General features: G+C 47.7%; 1 protein-coding gene across 1 annotated transcript in view; it reads right to left on the bottom strand.

Moving 5' to 3' along the window:
- LOC146816605 (cysteine-rich venom protein-like) overlaps nucleotides 1-19,234 on the bottom strand; it is a 208,926-nt gene that overhangs the window by 12,008 nt on the left and 177,684 nt on the right. The window lies entirely within an intron of this gene.

The following is a 19,234-nucleotide window of genomic DNA, read 5'->3' as shown; positions in this document are numbered from 1 at the left end:
CCTGGGCACAGTTAAAGGGGTACATGGTGTATTGCCATGTTAGATGAATCCTACATTGCATATGATATGTCAATTGTGTCCCTGGGCTTGCTGTGTGTGGTACATCATGAGTGTTTGCGTATAGTGCTAGGCACATGGACGTATTTGTATCTGGGAGTTGTTAATCCCCCCCAACCTCCATCAGTTTTGTGAATGTGATTTGGTGTTGTATCCGTGTGTCACAGACATCCACGTTTGCCATGCAGACAAGCCTGTTTGCACATCCTGTGTGTCATGGTGGTGTTGGAACACGTACATCAGACGTTACATGGTGACTGTGTCCATGTTGCAATACATGTTCCCCATGTGTGTGACTGCCAGTCCCCTGTCATTTTGACAACACAACTATCCTCACTAGTTGTTGAGGTGTGTGTTTGGTATGTGACATATGTTGAAATCTACTGTGACAGAGCCCACAGTATGTTGACAGCAGAAGATGGCACTTGTAGTGTCACCATGTGGAGCTGACATGTTAGGTGAGGGGAAAATGGCTGGCATATGTGTCCATGCTGAATTGCACACCTGACTCAATTGTGTCCTGATGTGATGTAGCATGTGGTATTTGGCAGGGTCATAGCCACAGATGTGGGGGAACTGAAATACTTTCTTTGTTTCTATATGTAATGCAGGAGCCCTAATGTCCACAGACCCTTCCCAGACCTTGCAAGTATGACTGAACGTGACTGCATCCGACGGTACCGCTTCACAAGCCAGCTGATTGAGGATTTGGAGGAGCAGTTGTCCCCACATTTACAACTTGGGCGTGCGTATCCAACTGCGCTGACCCCCAAGGTGAAGGTGATGGCAGCCCTACATTTCTTTGCCACCAGAACATTCCAATACACAGTGGCTGGTGCTGGTGGGATGTCCCAGACCATGTTCAGTCATGTTCTCCGTGATGTTTTGGAGGCAATGTTGTTGCATCTGGACCGATACATCTGATTTCCAAACCAACAATAAATGTCAGGCATAAAGGGAGATTTCTATGCAATGGGAGGGATGCCAAATGTCATTGGCTCTATTGATGGGACACATGTGGCTTTGGTACCACCACAGGCCCATGAGCAGACTTACCGCAACCGTAAACATTTTCACTCTATTAATGCCCTAGTGGTATGTCTAGCGGACATGACAATTTCACATATCTGTGTCCATTTCCCTGGTTCAGCACACGACGTCTACATCATGCGGAATAGCAGGATACCACATATGATGTCACAGCTGCAGAACCAGCGTGCCTGGCTTGTCGGTGTGTAATTGCACTTTACCCTGTGTGTTTTTTTGCATCTTGGTATTACACACTCTTTCCTGACCCATGACATGTTTGGCTGTTTGTATGCAGGAGACTCCGGGTACCCCAACATGCCGTGGTTGCTGACACCTCTTAGGAACCCTGTCACACCAGTGCAGATACGTTTCAATGAAGCACACGGGCGGACCAGGCGAGTGATTGAGCGGCCATTTGGACTCCTTAAAAGCTGATTCCACTGCCTAGAATGGACAGGAGGGGCCCTCCAATATGCACCTGAAAAGCTGTGCAAGATATTTATTGTGTTGCATGCTACACAACATGGCAGTGAGGGAGGAGGTGCCTCTCATCGAAGACGATGATGGCCATCAACCACCAGCATGGGAGGACCCGGGCCTGGGACATGTTGCGAGTGATGATGAGGGTGAGGGGATGTCCGGACTCAGCTTATCAACATCTTCTTCTCCTAATTGTGAGTATACAGTGATGTGTTGTCAACAATTCTTGCATCACCTGATATGTGTCTGTGTTGTGCACTGTGAGAGCATATGTGTTTCTGCATGTTACGTGTCCTGATTGTTGCATTGATGTGTCCCTTGAGTTAGTATGTCCGCCCAATCAGTGTTGCCATGATTCTTCGTATCTTTTCACAACTCTTTGAAATAGTGTTTGTAATGTGCATTGTAGATGTATGCAGTGATTTAGTGATTTCACTACTGATGTATGTCTGTCATTCACAGGGTCCATTGGCTGTTGTCTGGTGACATGTTACCTCTAAATCGCACAATATGGTCACAGAGTGCAACATTTCATGGTTCACAGATGCATCATCCCACACACCCCGGTGCTGACATGTCTACCATTTTTGGTTACTTTTGGATCACTGTCATGTGAGGGTAACTTGCATCAGATGTTTAGTTTACTTATTGAGTATGTGTAATAAAGGTGCACACCTGTTTGTGGTGGGCTTCCTCTGTGTCCACACATCTGATAGTCCTTGGCAAGCTGTACCTGTGGGCTGATCACAATGTCTGAGGCAAAGAATCTGATGGACATGGTGAATTTGTGTTGTGTTGACCTAGTAGTGTGTACCTCTCATATGTGTCACATCAACATAAATCACATTTCAGTGTTTAGATTGCTCGAGTGGTTTGCCTGCACAGTCTTACTTTAGCATATCATCACCTATATGTGACAAACCCAGTTAAATTTAACACAGAGGCTACAATTGTGAATTGAAGTGTTTATTTACATACATGTGTGTGGATGATATAGGTGACATGAAGTGCTGTACTGTGCAATGGAAATCCAAAGTTCACAGGGGAGTTGGTAATGTTGGCAGATGAAAATACCAGAGTAAAGTCCACAGTCATTAGATCCATTGGTTCAATACAGACGCTCCATCACATGTGGGAGAGTTGGGACAGTCGACAAGGTGAAGGGTTTGTACACAATGGTGGACATCAGGAACAGGTGTTCACTTCCTGGGGGATGTGCATTGCCAGCTGACTCTCACTTGTCCTTCTTTGGACGACCCCTCATCTTCTTTGGGGGGGCCCTCAGGTGTAGGCTAGGGCGGTGTGCCTGAGTTTCTGTCAGAGTCCACCTGCCTCCCTGTGGCATTTGCAGATGTTGTGGCAACTGATGTACTGGGCACACAGGGAGGTGTGGCCATGTAGTTTGCAATCTGATGTAGGCATCTAAGTATGTCTCTATGCACTGCCGTGACATCATCCAACTTGTCCATCTTGGACTCCATGCAGACCATGTGTGTCTCCACCCGCGACATGTGTGCGTCCAAACTGGCATGATGTTCAGCCTGCTGTTGTTTAATGTCCCTGAGGTGCCCCACAACCTGTTCAAAGTCTCCAGTGCATTGCTGGTACACATTAATGATGTGTCCTAACTGGGGATCAGCTTGGAGTGCATCACCATGGGCATGAGGTGCCCCCAGCCTGCCCCCACTCCCACCACCCCTACCCCCCATGAGCAGGTCCTGCTGTTGCAGGCACCGATGACACTGGGACACCTCCTGTGATGGCACTGGTGGTATTGGCAGCCACCTCCAGGGTGCCCTGTGTTGCTGTGCCCTCGGTGTTGGTTTGGTTAGATCTGTCGGTGTTAGTAGGGGTTATCTGGGTGTTGTCAGATGTAGCAGGAGTGGTGGCAGGGGGTGCAGATGTTACTGATGCTGTACACTGATCCACACCGGAAGGTCCAGGTCATTCGTGGTCATTGTCAGAGGAGTGAGAGGCATCCACACCGACCAGCTCTGTGTCGACCAGAGTCTAGGACTGGGAATCTTCCTTGTCTGTTCTTGCAGTTTCCCCAGCTGCCCCTGTGAGTGGAAGAGACACACAATGTATGTTGTGGTTAAGCACACATCAACTTATCACACACATTGAAATTGGTACTATGCCTCATGATGAGTGTATGTGCATGGCATTGTCCTCGGTTATCCCAGGCAGGTGCCAATGTGGGTTCGGAACATTGTCCTGATCACCATATGCATTTTATGTGCATGTAGAGCTGTGTGCATGGACAGCTCATGTATGGTTTAATTGACTTACATGGACATTGCAAATTGTGCACTCCCTTGACTCACACTGGTGTGTTGTTTGTTCTTGGTGAAAGAGGTGTGTGTGACAGGGCCTGCTGGGAGATGTAATCTGAGGTGGCACCCCTCCTCCCCCCTGGACCAGATAGGCCACCATGGACCATGCTTTCATGACAGTGAGTCTGAGTACATGTTCAAGTTGTCTGACAGTTGTTTCCTGGTATTTGTTGGAGCCCAAGTCCCAGCAAGGCCTTGTGCACCCCACACCAGAGGCCAGTGTCAGCAATCTTGTCAGTACTTTGCCACTCCATGTGAGGTGAGCATGGCGCATGGGGCTACTCCTGGGACATGTGTGGTGATGTCTATGGGCTGGGACTACAAAACCCATCATGCTTTCAGCTACACCCACCTTCCCGGCACACAAAACCTTCCTTCCTGTGAGTCCACTTCCGTGGGAGTGTGTGTAACTGTGTTAGCATGACGGCTGACAGTGTTTGGTGGTGTTTGGGGCCAAATCCCTGGTGTATTTGTCAGTGGGTTTGTACATGTAGTGGCCTAGGTACATGTTACTGGGACGTTGCAGGTATTGTGTTTCTCTAGGTGGCATACACATGTGAGGATAGTTATCTTTAGGTTGATGTGGCTTGATGTCAGTGAATGTTTTCCCTGTCACCCTGACATTAATGTCTGTGAGTGCAGATTGCTATTACATCACAATTTGGAATAGTTGTTTGTGTACTCACCAGGCTCTGGTATTCCAGGCAATCTATGGAGGCCAACTGGTGGGAGCATGGCCCGCACCTTCTCCTCCCAGGATGTGAAATGCACCGGTTTGGCAGGAGGGCTGCCACCAGTGCGTTTGCTCAGGCATGACCTTTGCCAATGAGTTTCTTGACCCTCCTGCGTATGTCGTACCACCGGTTCCTTATGTCATCCATTGTGCACATGCTAGGTGCTAGTGCGTTCATCTTGTTGACAATCATCACCCACATCTTGTTTTTCTGGGATAGGGGGGTCTGTTGGACCAAGGAGCCAAATAAATGTGGCTCTACTCTGATGATTTCATCTACCATGACTTCAAATTCACTGTCTGTGAACTTTGGATTCTTCTTTGGGGGCATGGTGATGGGTGTTGGTGGAGATGGATGGGTGGGTGGGTGTTATAGTGGGGGTTGGTGAGTATGTGTATTGTTGGGTGTCTGTGAGTGTGCTTGTTGTGTGGTGCTAGTGGTGTGTGGTGTGTAGGTTATGGCTGTAAGTCTCAGTGAGGTGGTGTTGTCTGTTTGCAGGTCTGTGTGATCATGGTCTGGATTTTTGGCCTTTTAATAGGTGGAGTTGGGGGTGTGTCTTGGTTTGAATTTTTGGGGTTTTCTAACTGCCTGTTTGGCCTTTTTCTGTGTCAATTCCATGATTTCTTTAGGGCCTGATGGAGATGTTCAGTAGACCCGGTCGTACACGCGTGGGGCGTCACTTGTGGGGTGATCCAAGTCGGTCACACTGACATTGTGCTATGTTGCATGTTTCACATACACGCTGGTCGCGATGGGCTTGTTTTCTTGCCAATCTCTCTGTTCCGTATGAATCAGTTGTACGGCTTAGACTCCGTGCGACTCGCTTTCACCCGCGACGCATTGCATCGTACTTGGCAGGTTGTACGGCGTGTGTTTGTGTCGGTCGGAACTATAGCCGTTCCGTGTCGGTCGGAAGGTTTCGGGTCAGTTTCCGACCGGGGCACTGTTTTTCGTATGTTTCGGTCAGTCTGGATTGATTCTGTACGAGTCGGTTGGATTTTGACCGGGACGTATTGTACTTGCCTGGTCGGATGGCGCCTGTACGAGTCAGTCGGACTTCACGGGTATCAGTACTTCAAGGGAATCAAGGAAAAGTTAGCCATTAAGATTTTTATCTTAGCAATGGTGGCGGTGCAGGCAACTGTGGCGGTGCAGGCACCGGAGGTCTAAACACCCTATTACGAGTTTAGCGGTCGGACTGCCAAAGGACCCTTACAAACACCAGGGATCCGTGATCCCCTTCCATGGTGTTGCAGCGCTGCGAGGCTGCAATATGCTGGTGTTGCCGCTGCGGCACAGCCAAGCATATTACAAGATTCCACATATCCACTTTTCATTGTGGTGAGCATGCCAAGAAAGGTGTGGCCGTGAGGAAACAAAGGGGGAGCTACAGGGCCCTCCTGTTGCCTCACAGCCTCGGGATGCATGCAGGGGGGCTAATTGTGTGCCCCCTGTGAGCATACACCTCCTGTTCCTGCACGGCATGGACTCTGTAGTCCATGCTGTGCAGGAATGGGATTTGGCACTCCCTTTGCTGTGCTTTTTTAATAAGCACCACCGCGGGACCGCCAAAGGACTGCCCATCAAACAAGGAGAAAACTCCTGATCGGCTGAGGCCAGTGGTCGAGTTTGGCAGTGTGGGAGTGGGGCACCTATGTGGTGACCTGCTCCCACATCGGCAAACTTGTAATCAGGCCCTAAGACACTCAAATTACAAATTATATTTAAAAAAATGAATACCGATTAAACCAACAATACTAACACATAATATTAATATATTATTAAACTAAAACAAATTAAAATATTTAAACAATATTGTTACAACTATATTACTGAAATTTGTTTCTAAAACAATATTCTTGAGCCAATATTTATCAATTTGTTTCATTCATGATGATATTATATACTGCGATTTCTTTGAATCACAAGATTTCTTCCCAATATTTCTGTGTTCTGATATGTTTAACTCAATATTTTGTCCAAACACTATTTGGTGCACAGTGTCTTTCTACACCTAAGCTTAATTGGTTACGTACCTTTTTTTACCATTGTGTCTTTTCACTCCCTGTTTTGGGCTTGAGCGGCTTGATGGGCAGAATGGGTATGCTGGAAGGTTCAGTGCCACAACCTGGATTGTTTGCTGTGTTTGCAGCTTGCCTCCCTCTTCTGTTGTTTTTCTTTTAAATGTATGGGGTTGTCTCAGTACATCTATTTTTTTTATTTCTTTATCACCTGTTGCACTGCTGTGACCTTAGCTGATGATCACCAGTTTTTTTTATTTCGGAATTAAAATATCTGCCTTTGCTTCACTATTCTTGTTGTGACAGAGTGGAGACTCTGTGATGTCCTGTTAAGTACAGTACACCATAGGAAAGCCTCATACAGGTCAGCACTTTCACCAATTATTATCGACACATTTGACACTCTTGAAGCCATTGGGGCCTATTCACAGAACTAACTTAAGACAAAATCCTAAACTTACTACTTTTGGTATTCACAGAAGTTAGGATTTTGTCTTAAGTTTGTCTTAAGACAAACTTAAGACAGACTTAAGACAGTCTTAAGACAGACTTAAGACAGTCTTAAAATAGACTTAAGACAAACTTAAGACAAACTTAAGACAGACTTAAGACAGACTTAAGACAGACTTAAGACAAACTTAAGACAAAATCCTAACTTAAGTCTGTCTTAAGTCTGTCTTAAGTCTGTCTTAAGTCTGTCTTAAGTTTGTCTTAAGTTTGTCTTAAGACTGTCTTAAGTCTGTCTTAAGACTGTCTTAAGTTTGTCTTAAGTTTGTCTTAAGACAAACTTAAGACAAAATCATAACTTCTGTGAATACCAAAAGTAGTAAGTTTAGGATTGTGTCTTAAGTTAGTTCTGTGAATCGGGCCCATTGCCTTTTTAAGAGGTAAGATAATTCAAGACTCTTCTAGAGAATTGACATGCTTATCACAGTCAGGTCACAGAAAACGCATCCCCATATACAGCATACTGCAGAGGCAATAAGTGGTAGAGGCAGTAAATTGAAGTGATGTTCAAGTATTCTTTCTTTGAACAAACCTCTAACGTCGCCACATATTCACCAATGTGGTCAAATATTTTACTGTTAGGGAAAAATGTCATTTTTTTTTACAATCTGACGTATCATTACTCATATAGCTACAAATGGAAGTATGAAACGGTTTTGACACAGAAGATCGGAATTGAAAATATCGAGTGACATTAATAACGAGTCAAAAATATTATGATAGCAAAATGTTGAAGTAAGTAATATCAATGTTTAAAATATCGAAAATAGGTTTAGTTTAAAATATCAGTTTTAAAGATATCGATGTTAAAATATAGTTGTACAGAATATCAATTTTGAAAAAAAATGCTATTTATTATGTTTCAAAGGCCTGATTAAGTGTTTGGCGAAGCAGCGCCGGATGACGTATTACAAGTTTTAAAATTACAACTCGTAATATGGTCAGCGAACTGCCACTCTTGACCCACTGCGGTCAGCTCCCACACCGAAACGGCCAACATTGTAATTAGGACCTTAGTGTCAAGCACTTTCCCTGAATTTAGTGCTATTGAAGTAGGAATAGTAATCCTTTAGGGTTTAGTGTGCAGCACGTTCCCTGAATTTTGTTATATTGGAGTAGGAATATTTAATTTGTAGGGTTTAGTGTCCAGCACTTTCCCTGAATTAAAGTATATTAGAATAGGAATCATTTATTTCATTTATAGGATTTAGTGTCCGGCACTTTCCCTGAAATTAGTGATATTGGAGTAGGAATAGTAATTTTGAAGTTTTAGTGTCCAGCACTTTCCTTGAATGTAGTGATATTGGAGTAGGAATGGTATTTTTTAGGGTTTAGTGTCCAGGACTTTCCCTAAATTAAGTCAGATTTGAGTAGGAATATTTGATTTGTAGGGTTTAGTGTATAGTAATTTTTATGAATGTAGTTTTAATGAAGTTGGAAATAATTTTGAAAGTGTAGTGTGTAGAATTGTTTGCTAATAATGCTTTATCACAGTGTATTACAAAAGAGAAGTAAAATATTTTTTTATTTATTGGTATCTGTTTTTATTAAACACAAAGTATTTTTTCATTGAATAGAACATATTGAATGCAATTCTAATTATTATTTTCAACATCTTATATTAGAATTATTACAAAAATTTAATTTTGACATTTTTATATTTTATTAGAAATAGAAAATATAAATAATATGACATACATTTGTATTGTTTGTATTTGTTCAAAATGGTACTTATTGTTTGACATTTGTAAACTGATACGTTTGAAGACATAATTTATGTTGTTACTTGTATTTTTAAACAATATAGATACATTATATTAGTAATTGTTGATCATTCAGTAATATATTTAATACACATTAAATAACTGTATAGAGATACTATTTTAATTTAATTTGTATTTTACAAGTACAAGTAATAGTTGTAATAATTTTTGATGTTGGTAATAATATTTTTTAAAAAAAGTAAAATATAAACAATATTTTGAAGTAGTTATGCGTTGGTACATTTTTCACACCATATATATAAACATTTTTGATGTATTGTAAACATTTTCTAATTGCATTTTACAATATCAGATATATTACATACTAAATATTACAATATATGGTATAATAATATTTAATATATTTTACATTTTTCCGAAAATTATAAAACATTTTTAAAATTTCTATTTTTTTTTGGGAGTAAGAATATGTTGCTAATTACTTTTTCCCCCCATTCATTTCAATAGGGAAATAGTCTTTTTGTTTAGTTCAGGTAAGCTGCCATTTATTTGGTGGTTTCTTTGTTTTGTTATCTATCTATTGCTTTGTTTGGTTAGTTTTGCAGCAGGAAGCTTGTGTTGGGAGCTGCCTGTCTTCGATTAAGGTAAGTTTGTTTTAAACAATTTTTCAGGTGATTTAAGGGTAGGGGGAAGTTAGGAGAGATATATTTAGAGAACATAGTTTATTATTTTTCATTTTACTGTGCAGTAATGGATAGTTTTGCTAGTGTAGTCTTTAGTGTTAGTTTCATGATTCATTATTGATAGATAGTGTAATAGTTTATTAGTTATGTGTTACTAATTATGTTTATTGTCTTAAATTAAATGGAATGGATTTGTTTTTGCAGTACGGTATTGTGCTTATGTTTTGCAGATTTATGGTATGGAGGTATGGTGCAGGCGAAGATGCATTTTCTTTTTTTTTAATAACTTTATTTATTGGTTTCAAGCAGGCAAACTGACAGTTGAACAGACCCAACACTGCCCTTTCGTAGCCCAACAAGCCCCATTACTTAGTTGAGGCAGCGTATCCCAGGCTTGCATAGCCGAAGGTAGCGACTGACATTATACTTTAACAAGCAGTACCTAGATCCGCTCCCCGTCCATACCCGTCCACCACTTCTCCCCTCCCTCCCTACCTATCCCAACTCCCCCCCGGTACCGGTGTGCAGCTGCGCTATGTGAGCGCGAAGGTGAAGTAACCCCTAATCTGTATCCTTAGACTGTGGGGCGTCAGTAAGTCTGAGCAGGCGGTGGTATCTGGGACATGTAACTTTGTTAAATTCATTCGCCAGCAGCGCCAGGATGGGGCGCCAGATAGTACGGAAGGTATCTGAAGAGTGAGTCAGGGTTGCGTGTATTCGTTCCATCCCAATAATGTACCACAATTTGTGTAGCCACCCAGTGTGGGACGGATGGGTTTGCGTATCCCATAGCGCTAATATGTGGTGTACTGCTGCACCCATTGCTAACCCCATTTGTTTCCCCCAAATAGGATTTCAATGGGAAAGTGATGGCATTAGGCAACCTTAAAAGAGTGTAGGCAGGAAAGCGGGGTATTTCAGTTTCAAAGTAAGTGTCTATATCATTAAGGACTGCTGTCCAGTAACCGGTCCCCTCCCTACAGTCCCAGAGGATGTGCGTCAATGTGCCCTCCTCATCACAACCCCTCCAACAGGTGGGGCTGCGATCTGAGTTAATTTTATTAAGTCGGGCTGGGGTCAGGTACCAGTAAAGGGCAACTTTAATCGCTGCTTCCCTACTCGCTGTGTTCCTGGCGGTGTGATTAGCTCTGTAGTAGATCTGTTGCCATTCCTTCAGTGAAAGACTCCTGCCTAACTCTGTCTCCCATCGTCACTGCCCAGCAGAGCGCTCCAAGGGGGCCGGGGGACGCATCAGAAGATAAAGTTCAGAAATTAAATGGCGGTCAGAGTGCTTCGATAAAAGCCACTTCTCATAGGTCGTAAGGTGTCTACTAGCCAGGGGGCGCGTGTCGGGTGCAGTTACCAAATTTGGAAGTATTGGAATCTTTTGGGGTTTTTAATGCCATGCCAGTTAGTCAGCTTGGCATATGGGAGGAACCCGTTAATATCAAATAGGTGTCCAGCAGATTTACAGGCCGAGGCTCGCCATTCTGGGAACACCCGCGCGTCGAGTCCTGGGGGGAAGTCCGGGTTGTCGAATAGGGGCGTAAGTGGCGAGGGGAAGGAGGTGAGATGTTGCTGGGTCGCCACCATGTCCCAAACATGTATACTGAGCGAGCGATAGGGGATCTATTAAGATACTTTGGTCTATCCAAAGGTTTCAGGAATGATACCTTCCACAAGGAGAGACCTGCCATCGCTCTGTCTTGGAATAGCCATCTTTTCTCTGATTCAGGCCTACTCCCTTCTACGAGATAGCGAAGTTGTGTCGCTCTGGAGTAGGTCACTAGGTGGGGAATCCCCAGCCCCCCTTCATCCGGGGATCGGTAGGCAATCTCTCTACGTACTCTCGGACTTTTCCCTGCCCAGATAAAATGGTGTAACTCTTGTTGCAATGAGTGAATGTAACGCATGGGAGGCCCGACCGGGATAGTCTGAAAAATGTATACTATTTTAGGCAAAATGGACATTTTAACCGGTGCCACGCGGCCCAACAGCAACAGTGGATGAGACTGGATTTGGGAGTGGAGGTTGGAATCATTTCGAGCAATTGTCTGGTCAGTGGACGGAGTCAGAGTTATCCCCAGGTAGGGGATTTCAGATTGTGGTCGCAATTTCCCAAAACTCTAGAAAGGTGCTCTCAGAAGCATTCTCATTAAGACCCAGCGGCAGCAACATTGATTTCCCCACGTTGAGTTTAAAGCCCGATACCTTGCCAAAGTCAGTCAGCTCCTGTAAAAACGCTGGGACAGAGCGGCTGGGAGTATCAAGAGTCGCCAAAATATCATTGGCATATAAATTAACAATGTGACGTTCCCCCCCAAAGGGAATACCAGAGATGTTGGGGTTGTCCCTAATCCGTTGCGCTAGGTTTTTGATGTATAGCGCAAAGAGCAGAGGTGAAAGAGGACGCCCCTGTCTTGTGCCTCGCCTGATGTCGAACGGCCGTGAACTAATCCCATTAACCTGGATCGTCGTCGTGGGTCGATCATAGCAGCTTGCAAACCAGGCCCTAAAATGATTCCCTATGCCAAAGTGCCTTAGCGTCTTATCCAAAAAACCCCAGTCCACTCTGTCAAACGCCTTCTCGACTGAAAGTAATAAAGCGTCCAACCCCATATAATGGGCCTCGTCGATTAAGTGCATTAACCGCTTGGTATTATCAATACTTTGCCTATAGGGTATAAAACACAATTGGTCGGGTTCAATAATGCCCGGCAATCGGGGGCCCAGTCTGGCAGCCAAGACACCCGTAAACAACTTTAGGTCCAGATGAAGGGGTCGATTCCGTACGAATCGCATTGGGAATATACCCCGACACATCCTCGGGTCGGAAAAAGTGTCCGACACATCCCCGGACGTTTTTACGTACGACTCGGCAAACCGACGTCCGAACGCGCAAGTACGATTCGTCCCGTCCGTCCGAATCCACAACCATATGGTAAAAACACCGTACGGAGTGGACCTCCACAGCAACCATGGAGACGTCCAAACATGTGCCCGCATACGTACGTGCCGAACACCCCCCCATGTCCGCGCTGTCCCCCCAAGCCCTCCCCATGTCCGCGCCGTCCCCCCAGCCCCCCGTATGTCTGCACCGTCCCCCCAGCCCCCCGTATGTCTGCGCCGTCCCCCCAGCCCCCCCGTATGTCCGCACCGTCCCCCCAGCCCCCCGTATGTCCACGACGTCCCCCCAGCCCCCCCGTATGTCCGCGACGTCCCCCCAGCCCCCCCGTATGTACGGTGCGGACCCCCACCCCCTTTTGTACGGTGCGGACCCCCACCCCACCCCCGTATGTACAGTGCGGACCCCCACCCCACCCCCCATATTTACGGTGCGGACCCCCACCCCCGTATGTACGGTGCCGACCCCCACCCCACCCCGTATGTATGGTGCAGACCCCCACCCCACCCCCATATGTACGGTGCGGACCCCCACCCCACCCCTCGTATGTACGCGCTGGGGTTCCGCACCGTACATATGGGGGGTGGGGTGGGGGTCCGCACCGTACATACGGGGGTGGGGTGGGGGTCCACACCGGACATACGGGGGTGGGGGTCTGCACCGTACATACGGGGGTGGGGTGGGGATCCGCACCGTACATACGGGGAGTGGGGTGGGGGTCCGCACTGTACATACGGGGGTGGGGTGGGGGGACGTCGTGGACATACGGGGGGCTGGGGGGACGTCGCGGATATACAGGGGGGCTGGGGGGGACGTCGTGGACATATGGGGGGGCTGGGGGGTTGTCCAGCGCATACCGGGCCCCCTGTTCCTCACGCTTCGCGGCGTACTTAGCTTTACCGGCACTTTTTGTGTGCCGTAAAAATATAGCCATCCGGAGTGCTGTCGGTACGAATCGTGCTTGCTGGCACGTAAAAAGCTGCCTAACTCCGTCCGCATGTCGCTTAAGCGCCGTCCCGGATCACATTTGTATGTGTTTTTGTGTTGGTCGGTGTTTTGTACGAATCGTACGGAAATGGTGTTTCCGTACGAATCGTACTTGCATGTTTGCATGGTGTTTTTACCGGGTACGAGTCGGACAGAGAAAACGCTCCGACCGCCGGTTCATACCCGGTTTCTCCAGGATCGGAATCGACCCCTAAGTAGGGAGATGGGACAGTAGGCCGCGCACTGAGTGGGACCCCTCCCGGGCTTGGGAATAACCACTATATCGGCTTCCAGCATATCCACAGGGATAGAACCCGGCACCTCGAAGGAGTTAAACTGGCGAGTTAAAATTGGGGCTAGGGGCTGGCAGAAGGCTTTGTAAAAACCCGCCGAGAACCCATCTGGCCCCGGTGATTTCAGGGGTTTGAGGCGGGAGATTGTGCCTATGACTTCCTTGACCCTATTAGGCGCATCTAACGCTGTAGCGCCAGACGGATTTAAAGCTGTTACTGCTGCCTGGCTGAGATAAGCTTCCCCCAAGCCATCGACCATATGATCCCTACTATACAAAGTGGCATAAAATTCACGGAGAGTGTCCGCAATCTGTTCATCGCTTTCAACCCGCTCACCGGACGAAGTGTGAAGGGCTGCAATTTTAGACCGTTGAGCCCTAGCTCAGAGTTTGATCGCAAGAAGCTTCCCCGTTTTGTCCCCCCCGATATAGTAGGAATGTTTGAGCCGTAAGGTGGCGTATTCCGCCCTATCAAGGTCCAGGCTAGCCAGCTGGGCCCTAGCTGATTTCAGATGCCGCCACATTCGCGGGGCCCCAGTACGACAGTGTACTCTCTCGAGTTCCGCCACTTTGGCCGCTAACTCTTCCCGTTTCTCCTTGCGGGCCTTGTTATCAGCCACAGAAATGGCTATTAGTTCCCCTCTTACCACTGTTTAAGGGCTCCCCATAGTGCAGTCAAGGACATGGCAGGGCAGTCATTAAGCGTCAAGTAGTCAGTAATGCATTTATGCACCTGCTTGGAGACGTCAGGGCGTTGTAGAAGGGACTCCCGGAGATGCCACCTTCCCTTTGGTCGGTGTAAGGGGCAGAGGTTGATCATGACAGTCACCACATCGTGATCGGACAGAGCCACGGGGACAATCTCAACAGTCCTGACCAGTGCGTTAAGGTTGGACGACCATATAAAGTGATCCAGTCGAGCATACGTTTGATGCGCATGGGAATAAAATGAATATTGTGCACTGTGAGGATGAGCCGCTCACCAAAGATCTATCAACCCCCTACTCTGTAGCCACTCCCTCCCTTCACTCGAGAGCGCCCCTGCCCCCCCCGTGTCGCTGACCAGATCTATCTCTACTAGGATCCATGACAAAGTTGAGGTCGCCGACAATTAAAATTTGCCTATCATGATGGCGAAGTATTTCGGACACGGCATCTATGAGAAAGGGCTCTTGCCCGCAGTTGGGAGCATAGAGGGAGCCCACTATAACAGGGATACCACCCACCCAGAACCTGTACGCTATTAGCCTCCCTTTTATCTCTGCTATTTTGGGCTGCGTCAATGGAGGCGGGGTAAGGCTTCTCCTATCTCCGGCTGCTGCCCCTTTTGTGAGCATGTCTTTTGAAGAGCGGTCCCCCTTTTACCACATGTTGGCCATGCTGGTGCCACTGGTGAAGGGGCCGAGGTGTTGCCTGATGGTCGTAGCCATGAGTCCGCGCGCAAGATCCGCCAGGACACCGCCTACAGCGTTTCGGAAAGGTGAGGGGCCCAGATCCGCCTCAACCACAGTCCGCGGGCAAACCTCACAGCGACGGTCCCTGGCAGCTGCGGGTTGGCCGATGGGGGGCTCGGGTTGGGCAACAGCGAGGTCGAGAACGAAGGATCCGACAAGGGGTGAGGCGGCCCTCAGCAAAAGCTAGCACATGCAGCACGACGAGGAGCCCCTATCCAGATTGCGTGCAGTGCCAATGGGTCCATGGCCAGGCCGTAGATTTTACTGGAAGACCTCCCAGGCTCGAGTTTCACCCTCTTGTAATCCAGTGACAGGGGAGCAGACCCAGATCCCACGGCCCGCAAAAGACGCCAAACTTCAGAGCCCCAGTCCCGGAGAGTAGCACCAAGGGCCGTGGTAGCAGTTACGAGGGAGCATGCAGAGAGAGTCTGTCAAGGCCGAAGGCACCTGGCCTAAGTCCCACACAGGCCGAAACTAGAGAACGCCGCGAAAAGACAGAGGCAAGCAGGGCAGCGGGCGTAACACTCTGGAAAGGATGATGTGCCTTTCGGTGACCTTACAGGGTCCCTCCCCAACAGTGCCGGCCTCATCTAGCGTCTTCACCGCCTCACCCCCACTCAGCGCTCACCCGACCACCCTAGGCTAGGGGAGTGTCCCTGGTATCCGGAGCAATATCGGGCAGTCCGTACTCTAGATGTGCCCACCGCCCTAATGCAGAAGTCACCCACCGGTTGCAGCGTGGTTGAGATGGGGAGCTGCCGGTGAGTCCAAAGCTCTGGGCCGCTTCACAAGTTCAGGGGAGGCACACAGCACTCCAGAGCTTCAAGGCGCCACATGCTTGAGTCGATCTCGCGCTGCAGGGCTGCCACAATCAGGTGCGAGCAAGATGGGGCCACTCCGCATACCACAATCACTCTTCAAAGTCAGCAATGAAGAGCAAGGGCCGCTCCAGTCGCCACTCGGCCCGAGGCAGCACCGCTGCGAGGTCAGCCCACACTGTCTGTCCCTCCGGTCGCCTGGCACTTCCTCCACAAGCTCCTGGGCCGATGGGCATCCGAAGGGTCTCAAACCCACGCCGCTAGGCCCGGAAGCCGCAACCTTTGTCTTTGCACTGTTGGGCGATCCCACCTCCCACCAGGCGCAGGTCTGGGCATGGGTCCACGTTCCCCCCTCAGCGCCAGAGCCTGTCTTGAAGTTTGTGCTTTCCGGATGCCTGGCCCTTACTCCTCCAGATCCCAGGCCGATGGGCGTTCGAGGGAGCACGCTCCTGCGCGGCTAGGCCCTAAAGCCGCGACCTCTATTTTCACACCGTCCGGTCAACTGCACCTCCAGCCCGGCACGGGCGGATAGCAAGTCCACGCACTCCCCCTCCAGCCGGAGCAGCTCACCATCCGCAACACGCTCCGGTGTGTGCACTGCCACTCCGAAGCTGGATCACGGGCAAGCACCGGGTCAGAGAGGACTCCTGCCGTCGGCCCCGACAGATAGCACTCGGGCGCCATTTCGCTGCGGTAGCGCCGGATCAACCACCAGGTCAGTGCGCGGGATACAGCCCCTGCTCGCCAGTCCACTACGAAGTGCAGAAGTTGGGGGACTGCCTGTGCCAGGTAACCGGGGAAGAAGGGCCGCGGCGGGAAGCCTCAGTAGTACATGTCCGATCAGGTCACCATCTTGGCCACGCCCCCTTTTTTATGGTTAAAGGAATTGTTATATAGTTTCCTTCAAAATATTATTTTTACATGCAATTTACTTTTATTTTGTGGGTTTCATTTTTTTAAATCTATTTTTGGGGTTTTGATGGTTCGACTACAGAGTGGATTGTGTCGTTGGATCCCTATTTTTAGAGTTGTACATTTTCAGTTTTGGGGGGGTTTTGATCCTTTTATTTAATATGATTTTGATATTTGTTGTGTGGGATTTCTACTGGTTTAAGTACCATCTACTGCATCAAAGTTGTAAGTTATTTCAAATGTTTTCTTAGATGTGTGGGAAATGTTTTGCTGTCATTACATTGTATGTGCTAATTTATGTGCAATGTATTTATTTTTATTGATGGTTTGTTTACTTTTTTAAGTTTTATATTCCGTTATCTGGTAGTCATTTATAAAAATAATATTTTATTATGACAATTATTATGGTTAAAATATTATTAAATTTTTTATATTATAAATATATTTAAAAATGTGTATCTTGGTTATTGTGGTAGGTTGTTTTTGTGTTGGTAATAATTTTAAAGAATGGATTTTGCTATTGTTTCTAGGTATTCTAGTCTTTGGGTGTTTGGGTATATTGTTGTTTTATATTTTAAATGCTCACACAATGTTTTAGTTTGTTTACTTAGTTTAGGGCCTATTTTAGTTACAGATTGGTCTAGTCTAAGTTCTTGGTAGCTTTATTATTTTGGATAGCTTTCAGTAGTTTCAATAGAGTTTGTTGTGTTCTTCCTAGTGTGGTTTGGAAGGCGTTATGCCATCCTCCCACTGCGTTGTTAGTTTTAGCTTGTTGGGCTAAGGTACTGTAATACACATTCCACCATGGAATATGGAATTTTGGTGTCCTGATCTGTGTAGTTGCCAATACCCGTGTGTCTTAGAAATAGTCAAGTAGGGGGGTTAATTTTGTTTCATTTGAGAAGGAGGGACTTTTTATTAGTAGGTTGCTGTGGTATAGGAACAGGGATATTATTTATTTTATTTGATATGCAAAATTACTATGTGTTGCACAGGGTGCAAGGTTTTCTCCAACCCCCTCTTTCTTCAATGGGAGCCAGGAGTTCTGAACACAGGCTTCCATTGAAGTCAATGGGAGTCCAACCGAATCATATCCGAAAGAATCCGTATGCATGCATCCAAATCACGCGGTTGGACTCCGCCGATCCGAGTCGTCTGGAAAGCATTCTGGAACCAATTCAGGGATCAATTCGGATCCGGGTCGGACAGCTCTCCGAGAGCTGTCTGTAGCCTTACTGTGCGACTGACACGTACCCAAAGCCGGTCCGTCCTGTATATGAAGTACGATGCGCATAACTGCCAAAAACACAACCGACACGTAGGCTGTGATTCAAGCCCATTCTCCGTCCGAGCCGTAACTCCGAACGCCGAACCGAGTCAGCCAGAAGCAGAATCCATAGCAGTTTCCACCCTGACAAGTACAATGCGTACTTCCTACGCACTGGACGGGCTGCCACATATGGCACGTCATAGCACCCGGAATACAAGCATATCAGCTACGATTGGCGCCACAACTCAATCCACGGCTACAAGACGGACCAGCTTGCAGCAGGTATGAGACAGAGCAGCGTGTACAACATGAACACATCATGAATCCCATTGCGCAGGTCATACCAGTACTCTACATCTATGACCGGATCAGGAACCGACACATACCTGCAAAATGGTACACACACACAGGGGCTCCACATCCTGGCCACCAACAACAGGCCACCATAAGGGTTGCATGGCCAGCACCACTACCACCCCCACCCATAGGGCATATGTCGCCCATCACCCCTGCCACCCCCAGCCATAGGGGACTGTTGCCCATTACCCCTGCCACCCCCACACATAGGGCTCATGTTGCACATCACCCCTGGCACCCTCAGCCATAGGGGACCTGTTGCCCATCACCCCTGCCACCCCCACTCATAGGGCTTATGTTGCCCATCCCCCCTGCAACCCCCAGCCATAGGGGACCTGTTACCCATCACCCCTGCCACCCCCACTCATAGGGCATATGTTGCTCATCATCCCTGCCACCCCCAGCCATAGGGCGCATGCTGCACATCACCCCTGCCACCCCCACCCATAGGGCGTATGTTGCCCATCCCCCCTGCCAGCCCCAGCCATAGGGACCTGTTGCCCATCACCCCTGTCACCCCCACCCATAGGGCTCATGTTGCACATCACCCCTGCCACCCCCACCCATAGGGCTTATGTTGCCCATCCCCCCTGCCACCCCCAACCATAGGGCTCATGTTGCACATCACCCCTGCCACCCCCACCCATAGGGCTTATGTTGCCCATCCC

The sequence above is a fragment of the Triturus cristatus genome, chromosome 6, assembly GCF_964204655.1.
Source record: "Triturus cristatus chromosome 6, aTriCri1.1, whole genome shotgun sequence".
NCBI lineage: Eukaryota > Metazoa > Chordata > Amphibia > Caudata > Salamandridae > Triturus > Triturus cristatus.
Note: the sequence above shows the minus strand (reverse complement) of the source record. Positions and strands in the feature narration are given on the sequence as shown.